This window comes from Eubalaena glacialis, chromosome 4, assembly GCF_028564815.1.
Source record: "Eubalaena glacialis isolate mEubGla1 chromosome 4, mEubGla1.1.hap2.+ XY, whole genome shotgun sequence".
NCBI classification, from domain to species: domain Eukaryota; kingdom Metazoa; phylum Chordata; class Mammalia; order Artiodactyla; family Balaenidae; genus Eubalaena; species Eubalaena glacialis.
This window is the reverse complement of record NC_083719.1, coordinates 128,620,859-128,647,513: the sequence shown is the minus strand read 5'-3', so window position 1 is coordinate 128,647,513 and position 26,655 is coordinate 128,620,859. Positions and strand designations below refer to the sequence as shown.

General features: G+C 49.1%; 1 pseudogene; it reads left to right on the top strand.

Moving 5' to 3' along the window:
* The first annotated feature begins 1,414 nt into the window (after nt 1-1,414).
* On the top strand, nt 1,415-2,295 carry LOC133090083 (uncharacterized protein NKAPD1-like; annotated as a pseudogene).
* The last annotated feature ends 24,360 nt before the right edge of the window (nt 2,296-26,655 follow it).

Below are 26,655 nucleotides of genomic sequence, written 5' to 3'. Positions count from 1 at the left end.
ATCTTCTTCATCTCTCATCTATACAGTGGATGGAATCAGAGGCTCCCAAACCTGATTTTGCACCCTCTTGGAGGCTCATTTAAAAATGCAGAATGCTGGGCCCCTCCATAATGGGGGCGGTGGGACCTGGAACATGCATTTTTTAACAACCTGTCCCTCCATGAGGCCTACAGAGTCTTAAGTTAGAAAACCGCTGTGCTGCTAGTCTTTTTCCTCATGAGCAGCTCCCCCAGCACCCCCAAAGGAGCCTTGGGCCTTGGGCGGCCTGAGGTCTGGCCTGTGAGGAGCACTTGCGGTGCTGAGGAATCCAGAGCGCCAGCAAGCCTGGTCCCCAGGAGACCTCTCTCCTTGCCACCCCCTGTCTAGTGGTTCCGGATTTCCTCCCTCGGGCTGGCCTCTTCCTCGCCTGGGCAGAATGTCTGGAATGTGGCTGCCGAGGGAGATGGGGCTGGTGGGGCTGCCAGAGCTGCCTCTGGAATTCAGGCAGCAGAGAGCAGACTCCTGCCCCTGAGGGCCCCTGCCTTGCTGGCCTGCAGGTGACCCAGCAGGACCCGAGCACCCGAGCAAGCGAGGAAGAGAGGGCGGTGGGCCCCTGAGCAGGCCAGGAAATCTCTCCAGGCCTCAGTTTCTGCATCCGTAATCATGTCCTACTCTCTACACGTGTGGCATTCTGGCACTCGCAAAACAATTTCACGTCTATCCCTCCTCTGCACCTACCACATTTCATTAGCACCATATGAAGACCTATTGGAAATTCATAGATGAATTAGACACCAAACTGATCCAGAAAACTACCATTTTTCGCCTCAGGCACACTGCTTAGTTTTACTGATTCATTACCTTATTTAATCCTGACAACCCCTGCAAGATAAGAACCCCATTCGGCCACCCTCCATTGCCTCCTCCATTTGGCAGATGAGGAAACTACTTCCCAGAGAGGTTAAGTAACTTGTCCAATGTCACACAGCTGCAAGATGGCAGAGCTGGGTTTGAATCCAACTGTCTAACCTAAAGTTCAAACCGCCCCCTGTGCCCCACTCCCCTGACAAGTACAGCAAGGGGGAAGAGGACCACACAGTGGTATCCTGCCCTGACCTCACTGTCAGACCAGAACACAGCAATCTGTGCTCCACAAAGAGCACAGAAGCCCCAGCAGTTCATGGGGAGGTGTGGAGAGGGAGGCCAAGAGACGCTCCTGGATTGGGCAACCTTGTGATGGATCTGGTAGGTGCGGGCGGGATGGCAATCCAGGTAGACACCCAGCATGAGCCAGTGGAGGGTGATGGGCTGAGGCTGGCTGATCTGCAGAACCTGCTACCTCATCTGCTTGGCCCAGTGCAAAACGACCATGGGTGAACCTCATTCAAAAGTTATTGGGGGCGGGGCTGCGGCGCACGGATCGAGGGATTGAAGAATGTCCTGAGTTCCCTTGGGGACAGTCCTCCTGAGGGACGTCATCCGGCACATAGATGCTCACAATAAGATTCAGGAGGAATCAGATATGTGGAAAATAAGAGAAGTGGAGAAACAGATGGAAAATGCGTACCGGGGGACCAAAGGGAAAATGTTACCCAGCAGTTCAAGCCGTATGCGTAGTGATGGTTTTGATGAAGAAAGTCAAAAGAGACTATTGGAGGCCAAAGGATGAAATTTCTGGGGCACTGGATGATGATTTTCTTAAGGCTAAACCCTGGAACAAGAAGTTACATGATTATGAAGCTAACATGCCAGACAGATGGGGTCACAGTGGATATAAAGAGTTATACCCTGAAGAATTTGAAACAGTAGTGATCAGCAAGATATTACCAATGGGAAAAAAACATCTCCCCAGGTAAAAATCATCTACCCATGAATCTCACAAACACAAGAATTCAAAGAAATCCCACACAAAAATAGCAGAAAAAAATGTCACACAAAAAACAGAAGAAAAGCAAAAAGGAAGCCACAGATATAACAGCAGATTCCTCAAGCGAGTTCTCAGAAGAAACTGGCGCTTTTAGTACCAGGAAAAGGAAACAACCACATAAGCGCAAGAAAAAATCCAGGAAAAAGTCTCTCAAGAAATCTGCTTTATTCTTAGAGGCAGAAAGTGACACTTCCCAGTCAGATGATTCTGCATCCAGCAGTTCTGAGGAAAGTGAGGAAAGAGACACAAAGAAAACCAAAAGGAAAAAGAGAGATACAAAAGTCCACATCCATATAGCTAACAATGAAATACAGGAGAGGACAAACAAACACACAAATTGGAAAGTGGCTACAGATGGAAGGTCTGTGGAGCATTCAGAGGATGACTAAATGAGAAAGAAACATTCTTGTTTCCTGCATGACTCTGGATATTTACAGCTCTTACACCTTGGGGATTTGCCAATGACGTTATTGCTCAGCACAGGGGGCCTGAGGTCAGAGCTATCCTGTGCCATCTATATACGTTCTGACAGACTTCTTGTCTTCTATTTTGGCCTATTAAACTTGATCCTCTAATTGTTAATAGGGAATCTGTTATTTTGTTATGAAGGTTTCTTGAAGACATTATTATTATTATTATTATTTGTACTTAATCACATTTAGTGTAGAGTGCATATGCAGCCAATTAAAGGACCCAGAAAGCTGAATCCAATAATGACCTGGGTATACCAATTGGAATGCTGAATTTGGGGAAAGCAAGGGCTGGGGTCAAGAGATGGATTGGAACTAGTGCTGTATACAATGGTATGATAAGGGGATATCGTGTTGCTCTTGTCTATTTACATAGTAGGTGCCACAACTTGACTTTTTTTGTCTTTAGCCTTGGTGCTTGGACCTTTCTGTATTTTGGGCCCACAGGTGTGGTCCAGTTTACTTAATGAGGAAATGAGCATAAGAACATTTTCTATTCATGATAACATCCATAGACAGCTGTTATTGGAAGAGACTAGGAGTTTTTGTCAAATTTCCCTGCTGGACAGGGTCTGTGGCTACACTCAGTATATTCCTAAACATGGTAATTGGATCGTAAAAGGTTTTCTAGTTCCATTGTTCATTGCCTAAATGGACTTGTGTTCAGAATTATTTCTTCAGTTGTCTTAGGTTAAGTCCTCAACCAAATGAGGAAGAATTAGGCATTAGTTGTGCTAATGGGGCTCTGAACAGGATTCAGGGCAGCAACAGCTATTTAAGTGTTGTCTTCCTTGTTCATTTCTTAATCTGTTAATGAACTTTAGATTTTTCCTGAAACTAGGTTGAATCAGTTGCAAAATGAAACAGGCTTCTCGGGGACATATCCATTTCTTCCTAGTCTGCTTTTGGATTAAAGCACCAAGCAGAGACCTTGTTACTTCCCTTTGCCATATACTGTGATCCCTACTATGTTAATTCTTAAGAAACAAAAATATCACTGGAAGAAGGCTGGCAGAACACAAGTGAATTTTTTCATTAAGGCAGGTCAAGTGACATTGTTTTATCTTGGTTGTCACTTCATGGGTGGAGTAAAAAGCTTGAGAGCTCAGACTTTTGGTCTTGGTTCTGCCATTCATTGGTTATAAGGTCCGGAGCAGGTAAGTCAACCTCCCTGGCCTTACTTTCCCTATGTGTAATACAGAAATACTTCATGGTAGCATGACAGTGTACGACACTAGCAATAAACTATAACTATGACCACATTCCACGAGGTGGTAATATTTTGCAGTTCTAAACTATTAAATTTGTTCTCTTTACAGAACAGACTTCCAATAAAATGCTTAGTCATAAAATAAAAAAAATTTTTTTTAAGTTATTGGGATTTGTAAGACAGAGACAGCAGAGCATTGAATCAAGAACGGGGCCTATCTAGATATAGGCAGCATGGCCATGGATCCAAATCCTGTGATTGGATTGGAGCATAACAGAGGGCGGAGGTTAAGAGCACAGGTTTTAGATCTAGATAAACTTAGTTCAAATCCTGGCTCTGCCATTTAAAGGTATGACGACCTTGGACAAGTCACTTTAAACTCTGAATCTCACTTCCTTCCTCTGCAAAATGAGTATGATAATAGTAGTACCTTACTGGGAGGATCTCTTTGAGGATCAAATGAGATGATGCTTACTTAGCCTAGTACTTAATAAATTAGAACAAATATCAGTTATTCATATATTCACCACAATTGTTATTGTTGTTGTTACTATACAAGAGGGAGAAATGGGAGATGATGCTGGAAAAGTGGTTCGTGGTTGTGGAGAAGGGGACATGGGAGGGATACTCGTTCTCAGGGGGGCCAGGGCCACATCAGAGCCCCCCGTCTGGGGGCAGGTAAAGGTGGGGATTACATCAGGGGTTCCATTTCACATCCTCAGAGTGGCCCCCCCATCTCCCAGCTCCCTGTTGGGGTGACCTAACCAAAGCCACTGAACCAGCCAGCCGGGCTCTAGGAGCTCTCAGCCCCACCCCACCTACCAGCACCAGCCTGAGGCAGGCTGACTGAGGGCTGGATTGGGCAGATGAGCTCATTCTTACTAGCCTCACCAACCAGGCCGGACACTTCTCCTGGCAGGAGCCTGTCAGAACTGCCAGCTGGGGGTCAGGATGAGCTGGAGGGCCTGGTGGTGCCCAGATGCCCATGGCCAGCAGGTCTGCTGAGTGTTTGATTACATTCCCGGGCACCCCAGGCAACACCAGGGCTGGCGGTTCCCACTCCTGCTGGGTCCCGTCTGTCAGCCACACAGCTGACATCCCCAGCTCGGCCCCCTCAGCCCACCTGCCTTCCACCTTCTGCTTCTTCCTCTTGGCTGCAGGCTGCAGCCCTCACGGAGCCAGGTGGCCTCATCCCCTGATGACTTCATCCTCCTTAAAGGCATCATGTCCCTTGGACAGCCAGGCCTCTGGAGCCTTTCCTGTCCACAGGTCCACAAACCAGACTCCAGGGTCTCTGCTCCATACCCACTCCCATCCTGCTATATGTTACTCTCCCCGGGAAGTATGACAGAAGGGACCCCAGCCCTGGAAATGACAGCTTGCGTCTCGTGTTCATTGAACATGCTGTCTCATGGTAACCAGTCTATCAGCCAACTGTCCCTATGAGCTGAATCTTTTCTCCCTCCAAGGTGGGCCACACTCACTCCGCACTTACTCTGGGTATGCGACTCCTGTGGGGCAGTGATGTAGCAGTTCCCTCTATTAGGGTGACGGACGGTTCCCATTTCCCAGAAAGTCCTGCATCCCCAGAAGCCCCTCAGTCCCGTGCCAACCAGGATGTTTGTCAGCCAATCCTGCACGTGCATCTGTGATGCACTTTCATGATTCGTGTCTATGATTTTCACTGAATTAACCTGAGCCTTTAGCCTGCCCCAGAAGGAATCAGAGGGGTTCAGTCTATTAAAAATGAAAATAATACTCTCTGTGCTTCCAGAATCCATGGACACCCTGAAACTTGTCATCTGGTTAGAATTTTCATCACTGCTCAAGCCCCTCATTTATACTCTCTACCCCACGGTGAACATGGACAGATCGCTCTAGGAAGGAAAACCTAGGAGGGAGGGAGGAAGCCCTCACCCAGTCCAGCTTTCCTCAGGTAAGTAGGAGAGTGGACGGTGATAATTTGCCAGGTCTTTCTCTTGAAGCCTACAACATCTGATGTCAAGAATGTTAGAGCTTTAGAATACTAGAGTTAGATGTCAAAGATCAGAGTTCAACACCTGCTTCAGTGAGACGGGGAAACTGAGGTCCAGGCAGGGGATTCGGAATCAGATGTAATTCTTTTAACGCCTACGATGTGGCTGACACTGCTGGGAAAAACTGATGCCCAGGGCCCGCTCCCAGGGAGTTTGATGTAATTGGTCTGGGGCGTGGGGCCTGGGCACCATGATTTGTAGAAGCTTCCCAGGTGATGCCAGTGTGCAGCCTCGGTTGAGAACCCCTGGGTTAGACAGAGATCCATCCCTGAAGAGCTTAAACCAGAGTGGGGCGGGAGGTGATGTGAAAAGAGGCACCCACAAAAGTAGAACAAAGCAGAGGGGCACACAGGAGGTTCAGCCAGAGGGCTTGCGGGGAGGAAGGGGAGAGCTGGGGTAGTACAGCCCGGTGGTTAAGAGGGTCCAGACGGGGCTTCCCTGGTGGCGCAGTGGTTAAGAATCCGCCTGCCAATGCAGGGGACACGGGTTCGAGCCCTGGTCCAGGAAGATCCCATATGCCACGGAGCAACTAAGCCCGTGCGCCACAACAACTGAGCCTGTGCTCTAGAGCCCACGAGCCACAACTACTGAAGCCCGCGTGCCACAGCTACTGAAGCCTGTGCGCCTAGAGCCTGTGCTCCGTAACAAGAGAAGCCACCGCAATGAGAAGCCTGTGCACCTCAACAACGAGTAGCCCCCCCTCGCCGCAACTAGAGAAAGCACACGCCCAGCAACGAAGACCCAACGCAGCCAAAAATACATAAATTAAATAAATAAATTAAAAAAAAAAAAAAAAAAAAAGAGGGTCCAGACAGAGCAGGGCTTGCAACTTAGCTTAGTCTAGACCAGTGACCTTGGGCAAGTAATTAAAGCTTTTCTGAGCTTCAGTTTCTTCATCTGAAAACTAGAGAATGATAACAGCGCTTAATCCATTGTGGTGGCGTTCAGAGAAACGAGATAATCCCCGCAGAGTGCTGAGATGAGTGCCTGACATAAAGATTAGCTGCTATTATTATTATTATTACTTCTCACTCAGGTCAGGGCCATGGTCTGGGGGAGCTCACAGAGGGGAGCTGGCATATGGGCCGTACCAAGATGAATAGGTACCATTTTTGATGTCCGGGAAGCTGTGAGCAGGGGCTCAGGAGTGAGGAGTTGCAAGCATGCTTGGGGGTCAGTGAGGAGTGCAATTTCCCTGGGGGACTGGAGGCCAGAAGGCTGCCCAGTTAGGTCCTGGGACCCGCAGAGTGGGGAATCAGGGCCTGGGGCGGGAGTGGTGAAGGAACTGGGGAGGAGGGGACAGATGTCAGCAGCGTTCTGCGGTTCTGCGACCCATCCCAATCCTCATCGCCCCCTTACCCCCAGGCTGCAGACATCCCTGCACTGGACAGACTGGAGGCCAGCCTTGGCCAGGATGGGGAGCCCAAAGGCAGATAGTCACACATGACTAGCCAAAGGGGCCGCACAGCCACCTTCCTCGGGTTAATGCCTAATCGGCCCAGACTCGGAGACTTGGGTGGCAATCAGCCAAGTGGATAATTGCCCAGGTTAGCCTTCCCATTGGCGTTGATCGCAGCAGTCCCCCTCATGCTGTAAACCCCTAGGCCTCTCATGCAGCTTGTAGGAGGGACACCTGGGAGACTCTTCCTGTTAGGGGGCCCCTCTAGATGTCTTGGGCAACACGTGGAAGCTGCTCGACACCTGTGGTCATCCCTGACGACGGTGACAGATCCTTGAGGGCATGGCCCACAGTGGCTGCAGCCACTCCATGAATGGATATCTCCTGAGGGCTGGGAAACCACCAAGAGCCTCACTGCTCTTCCATAAACAAGACCAGAACCTTAATGCTTCCACTTAGCCATAGGGTCCAGACTGAACTTCTAGAAAACCAAGTCCTAGCCAGAGAATCAGGCCTTAGGTTTTGTCACATGGCAGAGGAAACAGATCTGTTCTGAGTGGCCCCAGCAGTTTTGAGCCCATTTAACAAATGAGGAAATAGAGACAGCAAACTGACATCATTTGCCTTGAGTCATATAGTTATAATAATAGTAATAATAAAGATATGTAGACTTCTTGTTTGTTAACCTTCTTGTTCAAGGGCTGCTGCTCAGCTGAACATCAGGTAGAACTGCTGAGTCAGAACTGACTGCTGGAAGAGGTAGTGAGCTCCCTGTAATTAGAGGTACGCAAGCAAAGACTCATTTATTTGCCAGGGAAGCTGCAGAGGGGTTGTAAGTCTGGGGGCCGGGGGAGAGCGGGGGGATTGAACAGGATGGTAACAGAGCCATTTTCAGCTCTGTGGGGCAGGAACTATTTCATTTACCTCTGTGTCACCAGTGCCCAGTACAGTACCTGGAAAAGAGATGCCAGGCACTGTGCTTTGCACTTTACACACATTATCTGTCTCACGATTCTGCACAACCTTATGAAGTAGGGATTCCTGTTACCCCCATTTCACAGCGGGGGAAACCAGAGCTCAGAGAGGTTAAGTCACTTACTGAGGAAGGCACAGCTAATAACAATGAGAAGAAGAATTACCTTTTATGGGGGGACTTTCTCTGCCAAGTGCCTTCCCTCAACCGTTATCTCATTTAATCCTCATAACAACCTCAGGAGGTAGCGAGTTATTAACCAGACCTTGCGGGGACGGGTGACTGTGGTGGTTCATCCAGATCTGCAGCGTGGGGAGGAGAGAGGAGAGAACATTGGCCGGAGAGCTGAGCGACCTGGGTCCTTTCCCAGTGCCTCATGGTCTCTCTGTGTCCTCAGGCAAGTACAACCTGTCCAGGGCCTCAGTTTATCCCTCTGTAAAACCGAGAAGGGAGGTGGAGATGGTCCCGATTTCTCAGCAACTCTCCAGCCGTCATTTTCCATAACTTGATTCCCCACCGTGAGTTCTGGGCCACAACCCAGTTGGCTCCCTCCCTCCACTCCAGAGCTGGCAGGAGGGGATGATCCGCCTCAATTCTCCCACCTCCTTTTTCCTCCTCCTCCTCCTGGGCTGGGACACACCTACTCCAACTTTCTCAGCAGCCTCTTCGAGTGTGCGCCTTCCTGCTCTGAGGCTCTGCGCCTCCCTCCCGAGCTTGTCAGCCTGGGGCTTGTGAAAGGGGCTCCAGACCAGCAGCCCACCCCGGGGCACCCTCCCCCACCTGAAGGGCACAGGTAAGAACTGCTGGAGGATGGGAAGTTAGGGGGTGGGAGTTGCAAAGTTCATCCATTCTGGTCCCCTGAGCAGGGACTCCTGGAAGGTGGCGACAGAACCAGGAGATGGCTGGGGCAGGCACAGCAGGGGTAGGACAAGGACAACTGGGTCCTGGTCACCTAGGTACACTGAATGAAGCCAGCCCGAGCCTGGGGGCTGGGGATTGGGGCCCAGGAATGGACAAGGCTAGGGCTTTGATCTTCGGGAGGCGCCAGGTCACATTTGCATGTATGGAAAGTTGGGCTCCTTTTCTTGGAAGAATGAAATCCCCTGCTCGGGCTTTCTGGGGCTGAGCCTTCAAGGGGATGTGGAGACAATTTCCTCCTTGATTTTAGGAGGAAGGGCTGGGGCCAGGGAACCGAGAGGTGCTGAGTTCTCCTGTGTGTCCAGGAGGCACGGGGTCCCTAAAACAGACAAAGCCACCTGGTGAGGGGGAGGGAGGGCGGGAGGGCCCGAGGGAGAGTCAGACAACCTGGCTGGCTCTGGCTCTCGTGCGACCCTTTAGAGGCACCCAGATTAGAACCCCAGCTTTCCTGGCTGTCGGATGGGGGTGCTCGCTGTCACCAAGGGCTGCGAAAGGTGGCGAGTCTCAGAGGCCAAGGGCAGCGCTGGGGTGGGTGTGGGGAGTGGGAGCAGCTCTTGGGGGAAGCAGGAATCTGACGCACATCTGTGGGGGAAAGAGAGCTGGAGTGGAACACTGAACAGAGCCACCGGGCCAGAGTTCAGCCCTCCGCTTGGGGGGGTGGGTGCTATTTGCCCCAATGTGGGAAGCAGCAGGCCATGCTGAGGTTTGCTAAGGGCTCAGAAAGGCTGCCTCTGTCCCCAGGCGCACAGCACTCAGGGGCAAGGCCTGGGCTCAGGAGAGCAGGGAGGTAGAGAAACAGGCTCAGAATGCAGCATTTACAATCCTTCAGCTCCTTTTAAGATGGGGGTGCTGAGCCTGGGCAGGTGAGCAGTGCCCTCCACGCAGAATCAACTACCAGTTTTTATTACAGCTGATACCCACTGGATGCTTCCTGTGTTTGGGGATGGGGCTGAGTATACACGGTCATTTGAAAATGTTGGATTTTCAAAGCAGGCAGGGGGAAAAGAGAATTTCATTATTCACGTCCCTGTAACTCAAAGGCGGTGTGGCCTGAAAGAGTTGCATACTGCTCTGGGCCTACCTATTTCCCTACATTTTCAATAACGGTGGTTGGATTATTGTTAAGATCTGTTCTTTTTTTTAATTAGTTTTTTTATTGGAGTATAGTTGCTTTACAATGTTGTGTTAGTTTCTGCTGTACAGCAAAGTGAATCAGCCATACATATACATATATCCACTCTCTTCTAGACTCCGTTCCCATATAGGTCATTACAGAGCACCGAATAGAGTTCCCTGTAAGATCCATTCTTAATCGATTGACCCCAACAAGGCTGCTGGGTAGGCAGAGCAGGAATGATTGCACTTTGCAGGTGAGGAAGCTTTGGAACTCAACACCCTGGTGCAGGAAGAGGCAAGCTCGGGTTCGCCCCAGGGTTCTCCACGGAGCACAGGTTACACTTCTGGCAGGGAGGGGCTGAGTCCATGAGTTGGCCAGGGTGGTGGAGTGAAACAGTGAGGCCCCGTCAGCCACAAGCTCCCTGGGTCTCAGTTTTCTCATCTGTAAAGTGGGGAGGAACTGGAGGGAGGGAGTCAAGGTTTCCCTAGAACTCCCCCGTTTCCATGACTCTTAGTGGTCTCCTTAAAGACTCAGAGAACCAGACCCAGAAAGACACTGACACTCTTCAGCCCCTACGTGTCAGCTGTGCCTGTGCTTTCCACTGGGAGGGGCTGCCAGGCCCCCCTGCCCCAGGCCTCTGTGAGCTGGGCCGCCACACTCCGCTGCCTGCACACTCTTCCCCGGGTATGAATGAACACACCTCGGCCTGGCGGTTTTCCTTCTTGTTCTCGCCAAGTACGAGAGAACGTGGGGCAGCCTTAGTGGAAACCAGTGTGTGCTAGGGACGATGGGGTGGCATAGTTGGGGACCTTCCTGTACCTGCCGGATGGGCCCTGCCTTTTGGGTTCCTTCAGTAATGTGTGCGCAGAGCCCCTGAAAGCTTCCCGTGCTTCCTGGGTCCCCAGCACAAGCTGAGTTAACTCAGAAGCTCAATGTTACTGTTTCTGTGACTAATGGAACTAAATGCTTACATTTACAATAGGGGTTTCCGGACAGGTTTAAAATGAAGAGTGTGGGCCCAAATCCTGGGTATTATCGGTTGTATTACCTGGGCCTCAACTTCTTTACACCTCAGTCTCCTCATTTGAAAAAATGGGGCGAACGATAGTCCCTTTCTCAGAGATTGATGTGAAAATTAAATGAGATAATGCCTGTAGTGCCAGGGCCTTGTTTATGCTGGTCACAGTCATCAATTATTTGCCTCCTCTCTGCTTCCCCTGGGGTGGAGATCATCTCACGGCACCCTGAAGTGTTCCTTCCTAAGACAGATTGCAATTGGAATTATTAGTTATTTGCGTATATTTTGTTTGATATGGTCTCTCCTACTAAGTGCAGCTCACTGCTCCGGAACCCGTGTCTAGCACAGCACCTGGCACGTAAAAGAAACTCACTGCATATATGTTGAGAGAATGAATGAATCTTCACTTCTAATTCACAGATGAGAACTGTCGCTCAGAGGAACTAAGCATTAGTCCAACCCCATCATAGATAAGAGTGGAAGGGTCCCTAGAGATCATTGAATCAGACAGGTAGAGACACCGAGGCCTCCTTAGAGAAGGCTGATAACTTGGTTGCAGTCATGCAGCAAGTGAGTGGGGAAAGCAGGGCCACGACGCAGATCTTTTCACCCTCCTTTTCCTCTCTTTGCCCCGCCCAGCTCAGGAGAGAGTCCTGCTCCCTGTGTGGGTGGTCAGCCTCAGAGGCCAGTGAATGGCCCCCATGCCCCCTGGAGGCAATTTGGGATCTACAACAAGATTGATCCCTAAACTGTAAGATGCCTTTCAGGGGACAGGGGACGTACACCTCATCAATCAGACCCCTCCCCTAACACCTACCAACACACAGACACACACACACACACACCCTTGCACACCATTCCCTCACTATTGCCAGAGAGTCAGCAAGAATCTGCAACTGTACAAGTGGAAGGTGCTCAGGAGTTCCCTGAAGTCTCCCGTCAAGAATTACTGGTTCCATTTTACAGATGGAATCATAGATTTGGAATTATTTGCCTAAAGTCAGTAGCCAGCTTGCAATGGTGTCCTGGGTCAATGCACAGCCCTGAACATGGGATTTAAAGGTTGAAAAGAGAACTCTGATGTACTGAGCCCCTCGATGTGCCTGTCACCAGGTTAGACTGTGTCACATATACCTTCTCTTCTACTCTGCACAACCGCCCTGCGGGCCGCAATCACGATCCTCTACCACTTCTTTTTGTTGCTGCTATTGTTGTTTTCAGTGTGGACATGAATAGAGACTCAGAAAAGCTAAGCCACTTCCTTTCAGTCGCACAGCTTCTGTTTTCTCAACAGATCCTTAGTTCAATAGACACTTAGCACTTACGATGTGTCAGGCCCCCAGAAACTCACAGCTGGTAGAGGCAGCTAAGTGGGTGGTTTAATACCTCGAGGTAGGTGGTAAAATAGAGGCAAACTGGGGCTAGCAGTGGGGCCCGAGGAGCCATACATAGATAGCCCAGTTATGAAGTTGGTGGAGGAAGGCTTCTAGGAGAATCTGAGACTGAACATCAGTTTTGAAGACGGAATGAGGCTTAAAAAAAGAAAGAAAAGTGGGAAAGGCAATTCAGAAAGAAAAAGTAGCATATGCAAAAGCACAGCAGTTAAAAGAAAACGGCATGTGTGTGCAGAAAACTATCAGCTGGGTGGGGAACATTTGGAGATGTGCTCTGAAGGGCAGGATGGGGTCAGGTCACTGAAGGCCATGTGTGCCAGGCCAAGGAGTATGACTTTTAAAATATATATATATATAATTTATGTATAATTTTTTATTAATGAGAAATTATAGAAGTACCAAAAGGAAGCAGAAGAGTATTAAAAAAATAAAAATCACTCAGCTTCAATAATTATGTTTCCCCTATACCTCCACCAACTCTTCCCTGATCAGATTATTTTGAAACAAATCTCATATACATAATTGCATCTGAAAATATTTCGATATACATCTTTAAAACGTTAGGATTTCAGGGAATCATCATAGGGGCATGGCTTTTGTTTTGTAAATATTGGAGGACCACGTTGAAGAAGTTTAATTCAAAGAGTGTCTAGGCTGTGCGTGGCTGTGGGGTGGAGCCAGAATTTAAGGAGGGGTCAGAGCAGAAGGTGATGATATCCTGTTGTCTCCCCCTTGGCCAATCACAGTGCCCGACTGTCCACCATTACCCACTGATTGACAAACTACCTCCTGAATGAGGTGATGCCGTAAGCGGTTTCCAGTTAGGAGCCTGCAGAAGAGACAAATGCCTTCCCTGCCCGCCTTTCTCCATTCCTGAGACTTTTGGGTCACTGCAAGGTGACCTGGAGTGGCAGGTAAATGGCAGCTGCCCATCCCCTGGCTGAGGGCAGGGAGCCCACAACAGAGAACTCTCCAGTTCCCAGTTCCCGTTCAGCTCCAGTGCCCACAGCAGTTGGCCTCGGTGCCAGCTGAGCAGGATTGTACATGCCAGCTGTGGGGTAACGTCAGCATGTATGTGCCTGTTGGCCCACATGTGCTCACGTGTCCCAGGTCAGAGCTGCTGTCTGTCCCTGCAGCATCCCCTTCCCTCTGGGTCCTCCCAGCAAATGCAAGGCTAGACGGCACAAAATGCATCACTGAGATGCTTAGACACTTAGCCTTGGGAAGCGGCAGACCTTGATACCAGTATGGCACCATGGTTGGGCACACCAGCTCTGGAGCCAGGGTGCTGGAGATCTGGTCTTGGCTTTGCCGCTTTCCAGCTCTGTGACCTTGGGCACATCATTTCACCTCTCTGAGGGATGTGGGCTGGATAAAGTTATCTATCAATACCTCACAGAGCTGCTGTGAGTGGATCCATACGAAGTTCTTAAGCTCTTAGCACAGCAGTCAGCACATGCTAAGAGCTCACTAAACGTTAGCTACTATTACAGATTTGGGGGCTCCTGAAGTCTTGGGAATTGACTCAGAGAATCATAGCATCTTGGAAAATACAAATCCTAGAATCTCAAACTCTTGGAAGCATGTAATTAGAAGAATTCTATTGGATTTCTTGTATAAATCTCTACTCTGTGTAAAGATTGCTTCTACGGTGTCTCTGACAGATGGTTGGCCTGACTGTTTTTTTTCCTTTTTGTAAACATTCAAAAAGAGGGTGTATCAACTGTAAGTTATAGCTTGATGAATTTTTACAAAGTGAATGCAAACAGTGGCAAACCAGGAACCAGAGCAAAAAGCAGACATCACCAGCACCAGCGCCCCTCACACGCCCTCCAGATGCCCCGTGTCAGTCACTGCCCCCCACCCTAAGCATAGCTATTATCCAGCCAGTCGGGCTGTTCTCAAATATCTTCTGGAGGGGTTGTGTACCATTGTTAGGAGGACTCAAATTATTAGAGAGGTTCAGTGAGTTAATCTGGAAGCTACTAAATTAAGCTTTACCTTTAAATTATCTTGCTTTTACTGTCTTCTTTCAGTGGCAGCCTAGTTTAGAGCTGAGCATCCCAAATGCCTAGGGCTGTTTTTAAAAATACAGATTTCTCAGCCCCATCCTGAGTCTACATCACTGGAATGTGTGGTCTGGCGGTGGAGCCAGGGAATCTGTATTTTTACAAGCTCTAAGGGAACTCCAAGTGAGGTCCAACTGGGTTTGGGAACCACTGGACTGGCGGTTCAGAGCTTCGACTCAACTCAGACCATTTCTTCCAATCCATGCTCCACACTTACTAGGCATTGACCTTGGACAAGGCACTTGGACTTTCTGACTTTTCAGTTTTTTCATTTGTTAAAATGGAAATGATATGATAGTACCTACCTCCTTGGGTTATTGAAGGCTCTGAGACATCCCCAGGGAAAGAGCTCACTAATTGATAGGTGCTATAATCAGCATTGCTATTACTGGGAAGAGACCATCTGCGGTGTAGCCAAGGGAGTGTTGGATTTGGTATCTGAAGCCTTGTGTCTGAGTCCTGGCTGGGCCGCTTGCTAGCCCTTGCTAGCTTTGGACAAGTCTTTTGACCCCCATCTCGGGGCCTCAACTTTCCCATCTATAAAATGGAAATACTTCTTGCTCTGCATTTAGGGTCTTTGAGGGGATCAAAAAAGAAAATGGGCCAGAAAACTGCTCTGAGGACAGAAAAATGCTGCATGAAGCAAGCCCCAATGAATGCGAACTCAGCTGAACCTGGGAATCCAGTGCAAAATGGGCTGTCATTGTCCTTGCGGTTCTGGGGAGGGCGGGCCATGGGGGGGTGGGGACAGGAACTGCTGAGGCATCGGTTTTCCACAGCCCTGGTAGGACCTGGCATGGCGCCCGAGCTCTTGGGTTCTGAGAATTGTCTCCTTCCTGGTTCCTAGGACAGGAAGAGTCCACGATCCCATAGCCATGAAATCCCATGCAATTTGCCACAGTCAGAAGTCACCTGGAGTTCCCTTTTATTATTTAAATGCTTTTCCTTTTATTAAAAGTCTTCTTTGAAGTCCTTTACTAGTACTTTTAGAAAACTTTTAAATTAAGTATAACATGCATACAGAAAAATGCACAAATCCTAAGTGTGCAGCTCAATGAACTTTCCAGAAACTGACCAGCTCCCAGATAAAGAAACAGAACATTACCACCATTCCAGAAACCTTCTTTGTGTCCCTTCCAGTTACTAACCACTCCTCTTCCCCTGCCCAAGGGTAACTTTATCCTAATGTAATCCATAGATGAGTTTTGCCTGTTTTAAAGCTTTATATAGTTGGAATAGCACAGTATGTACTCTTTTGTATATAGCTGTTTTCACCTCACATTATGTGAGGGGGATTCATCTCTGTTGTTGCCTAGAGCAATACTTTCATTTTCTTTGATGTATAGTATTCCACTGTATGACCAAGCCACAATTTACTTAGCCATCTGCTCTTGATGGCCACTCAGGCTATTTCCAACAGAGGGCTATTATAAATAGTGCTGCTCTGAACATTCTCGTGTGAATCTTTCATGAACATACGTACACACTTCCGCTGTGTAAATGCCTAAGAGTGGAATTATTGGGCCCTTGAGGTATGTGTGTGTGGCTGGAACCCTTTGATTTTCAGTTCAGTTCTATTCATTGCAAGGGGAACATGGTTCACGGGGCTGTGTCTCTATCTGGGACAGACCTGTCCGCAAGAAGGTAAACAGTTGTCTCTGGGGTTTGAGATGCTAATGAGTGGAGAGATTTGCAGACTCAGAGACTTCCAGGTGGAAGGCGAAGGAATCAGATCTGTTGTTTCCCTCTCCTGTCTGCTCTTCTGCTTGACTTTAGAGATAACCTTGTGTCTGCTTTGCCCGGGAGCCAGTGTTCCCCATCTACAGGGGAAAACACGCCCTCCGAGTTCTACCACAGCCCTATGAAATCAAACTTTTTAAGAATGAGGCTGTGATGTTTAACACACTGACATTTGAGAAGCACTTGTCTAGCCTAAAAGAGTCATGGAGATTTCAGTCTTTTCCTAACTTCTCCACCCGCTTCTCTCCACTGGGGCCAGGAAAAGGCCACATATGGGATATCAACTTTGCAACAAGGCATGGTAGAACACAGGATCCTAAAGAAAGCGATTACCACCTTCAGCGGATCCCAAACACCAGTCACGAAAATCACCCCGGGAGCTTGTTAAATATCTATCCCTGAGCCCCACCCCTAAGGATTTTGATTCAGTAGATTTGGGGTGGGACTTGGACTATGTATTTGTAACCCCTACACCCACCCCCTTCGGGAATTCCCAAGATGTAGCCCCTGGTTCAATTCAATGGCCAGCCCTGTCTGATGAGAACAGGGCAGGCCCAGCAGTTCTGGTGAGTTCTGTGTCCGCCAGTGGCTGGGTGGAGCACAGAGTTACCATGGGTAAGAGGAACCGGTGTGGACAGAGCCCAGGGGGCTTGAATGTGGGACTCTGGGCTTGAGCTGAAGTCCCCGGCAGAGGTTCATTTGCATCTCATTAGTATGCACCTTGATGCTCCCAAATCATCCCTAACCCCTCTCTTGCCTCTGGCCCTACGGTTCAGGTTCAGCCAGCTCCACAGCAGGACCGCCAACAGCGGAGGGAGCTGCCTGTCTTGCCCCACTGCTAGAACCAGCCCCTCACCTGCCAAGGCCTGCCTACTTGCCAGCTTTGTCCTCAGCTGTTCTGCTCAGAGAGGACTGGACTTGGACGGACAGACAGCGCTGCTGGGCTGGGTTCAGCCAGAGGGAAAGTGATGGAACTGGAGATGAAGGCTTTGCTGAGAATCTGTGTTTGCTGGTGGGAGAGGACATACGGTTACATGATCCCTGGTGTGGGGGAAGGATCATAAAACTCTCCCCCTCCCAAGAGCTCTTTCCAGGCTGTGGGCATCGGTGGGGGGCAGGCCAGGGAACTGTTAGACACCCAGGTGATCTGAGTTTTAATCCTGCTTTGGTCGCAAACTAGCTGTGTGAACTTGGAGCTTAGGTAACCTCTCTGAGTCTCATTTATCCCTTCTGCAAAATGAGGATAATTAAAGGGTTGCTGTAAGCCAGCTTAAAAGTGATAATGCATGCCAAGCGCATACCACAGGGACTGGCGCATAGTAAATGTTCAGTAAACATCAGCTATGACCAGGGCCTGTGCCTCTGTAAACATTTCCTATTCCCCAAATGTTGCCTTCTTCAGAGCATCATTTGACAACAGCTCAGTGGAGGGTTACCCAGGAAGGCAGGAGAGCAGGGACTAGTCCCAATTCCCAGATGGACAAGTGGAGGCCCCATGAAATGAGGGGGTTTGCTCAGGGGTCTCCGGCTTTGTCCCCTCCCGGGCCCTCTGATATATTACTGAGGCCCCTCGGCACCAAAGGAGTGCTAAATGCTTTGCATGCATAAGCTCATTAAATCCTCCAAGTAGGTAACCGTTGCTAACCCCATTTCACAAATGGGGAAACGGAGGCTCGGAGAGAGGAAGCCAGGCCCCCAGACGAAAGCAGAGGCAGGATGGGGGGGCAGGTCTGACCCCGAAGCCTGGCTCCTTCCCTGCGCTCTCCTGAGTAGGAGACCCTGCCTGTGTGGGTTCCTGAGGAGCCCCAGGTTGGGAGAGGAACCCCAGGTTGGGAGAGGAGCCGGGTTGCAGGGAGCCACTTGGCCAGTGCAAAGCGCCCAGGATGGGGAGACCGGGTTCTGGTTCCAGGTGCGCCACCAACGTGTGATGTGACTTAGTACATAGCACTATGGGACTTCCCTTCTTGGGGCATAGTTTTCCGATCTCTACAAAATGGAGATTAGACTCCTAGCAGTTTGTAAACTGTGCCCTAGGGAGGCTTGGGAACTTCACAGGGATGCCTCAGAAGGCGAAGGTGGGAATGAATGGGCACGGGGCTCAAGGCAGCAGCTGGGTTTCAATCCAGTTTCCATAATGATAACGATCGTTTATAAATAACAGCCAATATTTATTTAGCAGTTGCTAGGTATCATGCACCGTGTTAACTGTTTAATATGAATCATCTAGTCGAAACTTCAGAATATCTGAGGTGGGTTCAGTTAGTATCTCTCTTTTAAAGATGAGGAAAACAGAGGCTCAGAGGTTCAGTTAGTGATCCAAGTCACCCTGTTGGAACTTGATGTCTAGATATCTGAAAACTCATCCATAGTTCCTGGAAAGGCACAGGATTTCATTGGATCAAGAGTTGCAAGGAACGCAGAAGAGGAAGGACCCCGCCTGATGAAGTCCATGCAGCAGGGACATTCCGGCCTCTGCAATCTGTTCTACCCTCTGAAAGGAGCTTTCCGGTCCCCCGGGGGAGTCTATCTCTTGACGTCAGAACACAACCTTCCAGGTTTGCAGAGAGCCACCCCCAAACCCAGTCCTTCAGGGCAGCCTCCTCCCATACAGGGGGCCTCCTGGTCCCCGCCTGGCCAAAGGCTGCCCCACCAGGAGGAGAGACTCCAGGGTTCCCCCGGCCTTCCATAGGGCTGAGTTCACACTGTGCCCTGATGGATCCCAAGGCACAAACGCAGAACTTAGAGGAGGTGCTCTGTTCCTCTTGCTTTGTCTCCAGAGCTTCTAAATGATAAATAGGTTCAATGCCCTGCTGAACTGGAGCTGGTTTTGATCTTACAAACCTCTCTGGACAGAGAGCCCTGGAAGAAGTGGGGCAGGATCCGCCCTCCGTCCAAGCCCTCTGATCCTGGGACGCCCTCTGATTTGGGGAGTTTTCAGCTCCAGATGCAAAGCTCATGGACCCATACAGGCAACCCCAAGACGAAGAGATCCCTTGCTCTCCCTGGGGCTCAGTGAGTGTCAGGGGCTCCAAACTCAAATATCTACAGCTGGCGGGAGCCTCAGGGGTGAAGCAGGCCTAGTGTGTGGACAGGAGGCCATCCTGGATTCTATTTTCTTCACAGTTTGGAAAGAGGTGTAGGTACAGATGTGTGTCTCTTCTATTAGAAAACTACCTTGGAGATAAACGGTAGCTGAAACGGCCTCCACATCTGGGAGAGCTTGGGGAGGGGGGACTAGAGAGCCCAGGCCCCATCTAAAGGGGGCAGCCACCACTCAACTCCAGCCAACCGTGCCATGGGTGCACACAGACAGTGCCCTCCACTTCGGTCAACAGAAGCTGGAATCTAGATTTTTGGGTGAAGCTTCCCAACGTTTATATGTTAACTAATTAAGTAGAAAACCGTCAAACAACAAAACAATGTATTATAGGCCCAACAAAACTAATTGCAGCTGGACAGCTTGTATACCACCCCTTGGCCACAGGGGATGGGCTTGGAGGGCTCTAAGATTTTATGTTGAGCAGCACGACCCTCCCTCTTTCTGCTCCTTATAGAACCATCATGTAAATCCTGTGATGGGATCCCACCTCACTACAGGTCTTTTCTTTGGGTTGAATTGCCCTGGGCCACCTCCCTGATCTTGCAGGTACCCCTCTCTCCTTGCTCCCTCTAGTCTGTCTGCGGTCTCCTTGCTCCTGCCCCAGGGCCTTTGCACTGCCTGTTTCTTCTGCCTGGAACTCTTTCTCAAGATGGCTTTGTGGCCCTCCCTCTGCTCAAATGTCACCTTGTCACATAGGATTTCCCTGACTGCCCTTTCAAAAACAGCGCCCCCTCCATCACTCTCTAACCTTGCCTTGCATGATTTTCCTTCATATCACTTTTCATCACCTGATGATAGTGTATATTTTTTTATTTATCATCTCCCTCTCTCTGCCACTAGAATCCAATCCCCACAAGAGCAGGGACCTCACCTGTCCTATTCTCTGTTCTAGAATGCCCTCACAGGGTAGGCCCTCAAAAAAGAAGTATTGAATGAGCGAGTGAATAAATGACTTTGGCAGAGGAAGTCCAATAACAAAACACTTTCTCATCATCTCCCACTTTGTCTCTTTTCTTCCTTAAAGCCCAGGTGCCTGGAAGCCCTGTGTTTCCTTCAAATGTCTATCTCCCCAGGGTCACATTCTGACTTTCAAGGGCCCTAGTCACCTTAGCTTTTGTGGGCTCCTTCCTCCATGAAAAAAAATTAGAAATTATATTTAAGGACAACATTGGTATAAAGATGAATATATGGGCTAGTGGCTCCCACACTGGACAGCTCAGACACAGAACATTTCCATCATTGTAGAAAGTTCTGATGGAGAGTGCTGCTCGAGAGAATCAGCCCCAGCCACTCCAGCCCCCTCTGAGTCTCTCTTCTTGGAATATGGATTCCTGTTCTGGGTCAGTACTTGAATCCACCACCTACTAGACGGGTAAACCCAGGCAAGAGCCTTCCAATTATCTGAGCTTCAGTCTCTCATTTACAAAATGAGAGTGATAATAAGTGTCACAATAAGGATGAGGTTGATACAATAACTAACTGGTGCTGAGTGTTTCCTGTGCTGCGAATGTACCATGCATTGACTCTTGCAGCCTTCTCAACAGTTCCATGAGATAGCTGCTACTCTCATTTCCCTTTTTCTGGGACCAGAGAGGTTAAATAACTGCCCAAGGTCACACAGCTGTTGAGTAGGATTTGAAAGCAGGTGTATCCGACTCTAGAGACCACTTTCTTACTATTAATTCTACCCAATAATGGGTCTTCTCCCCAAAGACCAAGTGAGAAAATGCATGCAGATGTGTTTTGAAAACATATAGATTACCATCCAGATGTAAGACAGTATAATTTTTGTCATCAATAATAATAATCAGAATACTGATTAAAAAGGGGACCCCAAGTCCCAGCTCTCTTTCACCCATGCCCTAGGCGAGAACTTCCTTTTCAGTCGTTTCTCTTCCCCTTAATTCCAGGCTTGGGTAGGCCTTGCTTTTACAAGCAGCTCTCCTGAGACTGCCTCTCAGTCCACTGGTGGTTCCAGCTGCCTTTTACCAAGCCATTATTGGTCCTAATAAGGTGTTACTCTGCATCTTTCCTCCCTATGCTTTCTCCTATCATATTATCTGTCTTTCCTCCAGCCCTGGGAAGTAGGTAGAAGTAGCTATTATTATCTCCATTTTACAGACAGGTAAATTGAGGCTCAGAAGAAGTTCTGTGGCCTTCCCAAGGTCACATGGCCCATCCAGGGCCCAAGCCTCTGGTCCTTTTCCTGCTCGTACCCAGTTCTTTGATTTGTTTTTGTTACACGAGGACCCAGCAGCGGCTGCCTACAAACTAGCACTTGACTCAAGTGTTCATCCAAGTTTCTTAGAAGTAAATCAGTCCCTCCTACCAATTCCTGAATTCCAGTTGGCTTAAACCAATAGAGCTGGTGTTCAAGCCCAGTCCACACTAGAGTGGGAATCTTGAATGTGAAAATTCCCCTTTTGATCTGATGTTAGATTACTCTTCCTAGCATATAGTTCTGCTCTGGTCCTGCCTCTTCTCTAAAACCTTCAATGGCTCCCAAAGACTAAGTAGAAAAATTATTTCAGTAGCTAAAGGCTTCCTAACAAGCAGGCACCTGGAATGTCAACATTCTTTCACTTATGGTTTTAATCTGGCTCAAAGGCACAATCCCTCCTAATTCCTGCTCCCTGGTCCCACCCTCCTCCACTTCCCAGCCTTTGTCATAAACAGAATATATTTAGGATTCTTTCTTGAGAGCCATAGGAGCCACAGCCCTAACACTGGATGCCTGGGACAGAGATGGGGGATGGGGGTGGGAGGTCAGAAAATAAATGCTGAGGGCACCCAAATCCATGGTAAATTCACATTCAGATTTTTGGGGGTGAGTATGGACCTTCTCTAATCCAGAGGGATGAATCCAGTGACTCCTTCTTTCATGAAAGACTCTCCAAACTTTGAAAAATATCTTCCCTCATTGCTTCTCCCCTCAGTCTAGGAAATCCAGAGCACCCAGCTTCAGGATATCCGGCTCTCTGTTATCAGTACAGCCACCCCCTTCTGGGTGGCCTTGGGTGTGCCAGGCAAATGTCAGTTTGTCTTACCTGAGAAATGGGAGTAAAAGGACAGATGCGTTTCCTAGGAGTATTCTGTGGCTATTAGTTAATGTCTGTGTCATGCCTAAGAAAAGGGAAGGTGCTGGGCCACGAGGGAGAATGTCATTGCTGATCTGTGCCTGGGTGATGGGAGGAATTTCATCATCAGAAACAAAGCCTGGGGACTTCCCTGGTGGCACAGTGGTTAAGAATCCACCTGCCAATGCAGGGGACACGGGTTCGAGCCCTGGTCCGGGAAGATCCCACATGCCGTGGAGCAACTAAGCCCGTGTGCCACAGCTACTGAGCCCGCATGCTGCAACTACTGAAGACTGTGTGCCTAGAGCCCGTGCTCTGCAACAAGAAAAGCCACTGCAATGAGAAGCCCGTGCACTGCAACAAAGAGTAGCCCCTGCTCGCCGCAACTAGAGAAAGCCGGCGGGCTGCAATGAAGACCCAACGCAGCCAAAAATAAATTTAAAAACAAAGAAACAAAGCCTGGCATTTTGAACAAATTTGGTAGGAGCTTCTTTAGTGGAAGTTTGATTTGGCTTTGAATTCCTTCAAGTACATCTGCTTCCCCGTGGAAGGGATAGAATTACCGACAGCGTCACAGGCTCCTAGAACTAAAATGCCTGAGCCACTGCACATGGACCATTACGGATACAGGTCACAGAGCATTAGAATCACAGAACATCCAACCACACCGCTTAGAACATGTAGGCAGGACACAGGACGTTAGCATAGCAGAGCCCCCGCTTGTCAGATCTGGAGGGGCTCTTAGTCCAGTTTTTCAAACCTGTGCTTCCCAAGGGAGTGAGGGACAAACCTGGGGGCAGGGTCCTAGGCCTCGAGCCCTGCTTCAATAGTGCAGCTCTGCTTTTATCTGTTTATAGGCTGTGTTTCCAAGTACAATTTCAGCAGGAAAAAAGAGATTCTGCCCCTGAAAGCAATAGAGGGGTCTGAAATCACAGATCCATTCCCGCCCCTTCCCCCAACATACACACATCATTTACAGATGAAGAAGGAGGTCCAGAGGGCTTAGGTGACTGATTTGACCAGTCACGGGAATAAGTGACTTTAGACCTAGGTCTCCTGAGAGCCAGGTCAGCTTACTACACTGACCACTGAATAGGCATCGGCGAATGATTTTCCTGATCCACAGCCAGAGGAAATCCCATAGGCCTGCACAAGCTGAAGAACCTACCTGTATAAGATGGAAAGGACTTTAGAGCTCTCCTTGTTTCCCCCAAGGGCACCTATCCCGCTAGAGTAGCATATCCTTCCCGGGTGGCCACACAGAATCTGCTTGGATTCCCCCAGTGACGGGGAGCTCTCCACATTGTGAGATGAGTCGTTCCAGAATGCACTTGAGATCACTAACCAAGAAAATGAGGATAGATCTCAGAGCACTTATCCTGCCAGTTGTGTTCAGACTTTTATCAGTGACTCGGATAAAGACACGGATATTACAACCACCAAGTTTCTGAACGTTAGAATTAAGATTCTGGGATGCTGGGGCAGTGAGTGAAACACAAGGAGAAATGAATCACAGTCTCATTAAAATCCAATGTCATTTAGTTGCAGAAGATCAGCCTGCACAAGAACAGATTGGGGATGACGTGAAAAGACATCTGAGAGTTTTCATTACCCACAAACTCAACAATCAATAGTCTGAGCTGGCTGCTAAAAAGTAATAGTACTTCATAATATTTTTCAAAAATTGTGTCACACGCCATGTTCAGCATTTATGTACATTAACTCATTTCATTCTCAAAATGGTATTATGAAGTCAGGAAACTAAGAATCAGAGAAGGTAAGCCACTTGCCCAAAGTCACACAGCCAGAAGCTTTGTGCTGTGAACCACCTTCTGCTGCCTTCCCCATGCATGAAATGGGGTTGGGAGTTACATGGAGACAGAGTTTGATTTACACATATGTCCTAAAAGGGTCCATTCACGAAACCCCACACCTGCACTTGCTCACACCCGTGTACACGCAAGCCCCACAGCTACCAGTTTATTTACTCACACAGTACGCATTCTGCCAAGCAGGCGCACACAATTAGCGTACCCACACAATTATTCAAAATTGTCTCCTAAGTGTGTGTGTGTGTGTGTGTGTGCTTTCTTGCAAATGTGCACATTCACCCACATGCAGATTTCTCTCTGAGTCTGGGGAGCCGAGAGCATGAGGCCCCACCCCAGACAAGCGCCTGCTCGCAGCTTCCCAGCAGAGCCTGCGGCTGGGCCAGCAAGCTTAGACTTGACCAGGGACCAGCGGATTCCTGCTCCACTGGGGTGCAGGCTGGGCCTTCTACAGGGGGTTCAGTCTACCCTACCCTCACCCTGACCTCAGGCTTTGATTCTGCTTTGGCTTTGAGACTAATATTTATTGAGTGTTTTTCTATGGGCCAGGCACCAATGCTAAGCATATTAATGTACATGATCGTATTTCATCTTCATAAAACCCCAGGAAAGCAGTACTGTTAATAGTCCCATCTTACAGATGCGGAAACTGAGGTTCAGAGAGGTTAACTTCCCCAAGGTTATACAGTTAGCAAGTGGTGGAGTTGGGCTTGAACCCAAACAGTTGGATTTACAGGTGAACACAGTTTCTCTTTCTGGCAGCATGGTTGGGAGGAAAGAACCTGGCTCTGGTTCTCACCCTGTGACTTTGGGCAAGTCCCTTTCTTTTTTGGGGACTTTATTTTCCAGCATCAAAAAGGAAGGAATGATCGCTAAAGGTTCTTTCAGCTTTCACTCCGTCATTGCTTTCCCTAAGTCCAGATCCTTTCATTTTTCAATTAGTATTTATTGAGCTCTGTTATGTACCAGGCACTGATCTAGGCACTGGGAATTCGTGCATGAATAAGATCAAAAAGCTCCTGTCTTCATGGAGCCTAGCATCTAGGGCAGGAGACAGTAAACAAATAAATAAGAACATATTGGGAGGTGACAAGTGCCATGGAGAAAATGGAGTGATGTGATAAATAAGGGCATTAGGAAGGAGGCTACATCAAACTGGGGGTTAGGCGGTGACATTAGAGGTGAGAAATGGATAATAACAAGAAGCCAGCCATGGGAGAATCTTAAATAGAGGGAAACAGCAAGTGTAAAGGCCCTGAGGCAGATCCCAGTTTAGTATGTTAGCAGAAGAGAAAGAAGGCCCTTATGGCTGCAGCTTGGTGAACAATGGGGAGAATGGTGGGAGGTATCACTGGAGATGCAGGCAGGGCCCAGATGGTGGGGAGCCTTCTAGGCCATGATAACAAGTTCAGATTTTCATCTAAATGCTGTGGGAAGCCACTGGAAAATTTTAAGCAGGGAAGTGATAAGAACTGATCTATGTTTTCACAAGATGTTTCAAAATAGTGGTCCTAGGTGCTATGAGGTGGGAGGGTAGCTCAGGGAGCCCATGTGCCCCTGCACCCTGTAAGCCTGTTCACCTGCCCAGGTGTGGTGCCAGAAACAAATATCAGACACAGGCCCTTCCCCCAGCAAACCACTCACCAGGTCTGTGGGTCCCACGGCTTGAACACAGCCATGGGCACCAAACCCCTACACAAGGGTGCACTCCCTTTGGCATCTTATTGCCCCCCAGGGAGACCCCATCCCTTCTCCCTTCCCTGCAGCTCATCTTAGGGACTCCGGTTCTCAAGGCTCCCATGCAGCTGCTGAGCGGAGTGTCTTGTTGGGACCTGCCCTCCACGGGTGCTGACCTGGTGAACAGGAAGCTTTCCCCAAAGCAGGGCAGGCAGAGCTAGGAGGCTGCACGCACCCTGGGCTCGCTGGGCCAAGGAGTGAGTGTGGACCTGGGACCGGGGTAAGCACTCATTTCCCCTGGGTCTTCAACTTCAAAAGCAATGCCATCTTGGGGGAAGGGGTGGGGTCCAAATGATTCAGGGGTCCCCTTGTGCTTGCAGGGGATTGTGTCAGGGATGGGTGAGTGTGGCTTTTGCCTGTGGCCAGGTCCTTCATGGGCTGTGGTGGCAAGCAAGGGGTGAGAGCAAGGGGGCAGTAAGGGTGGGGAGTAGACAGCATCTTTTTCTGTCCCTGGCTTTAGGACCCTAAGCATAGAATCTACCTCCATCCTGCCCCCTCTCTTCTGAGGTGCTGGGTTTAGGCCACCACCAACAGGATCTCAAGCGAGGGATGGTGGTAGGGAGGCTGGAAGGAGGAGCCCTATTCAAATTCTTCTCTGTCACAGGCTTTCAGAGGCCAAGTTAGGCTGGCTTTTCCATCTCTGCCTCCACCCTCCTTCCCAT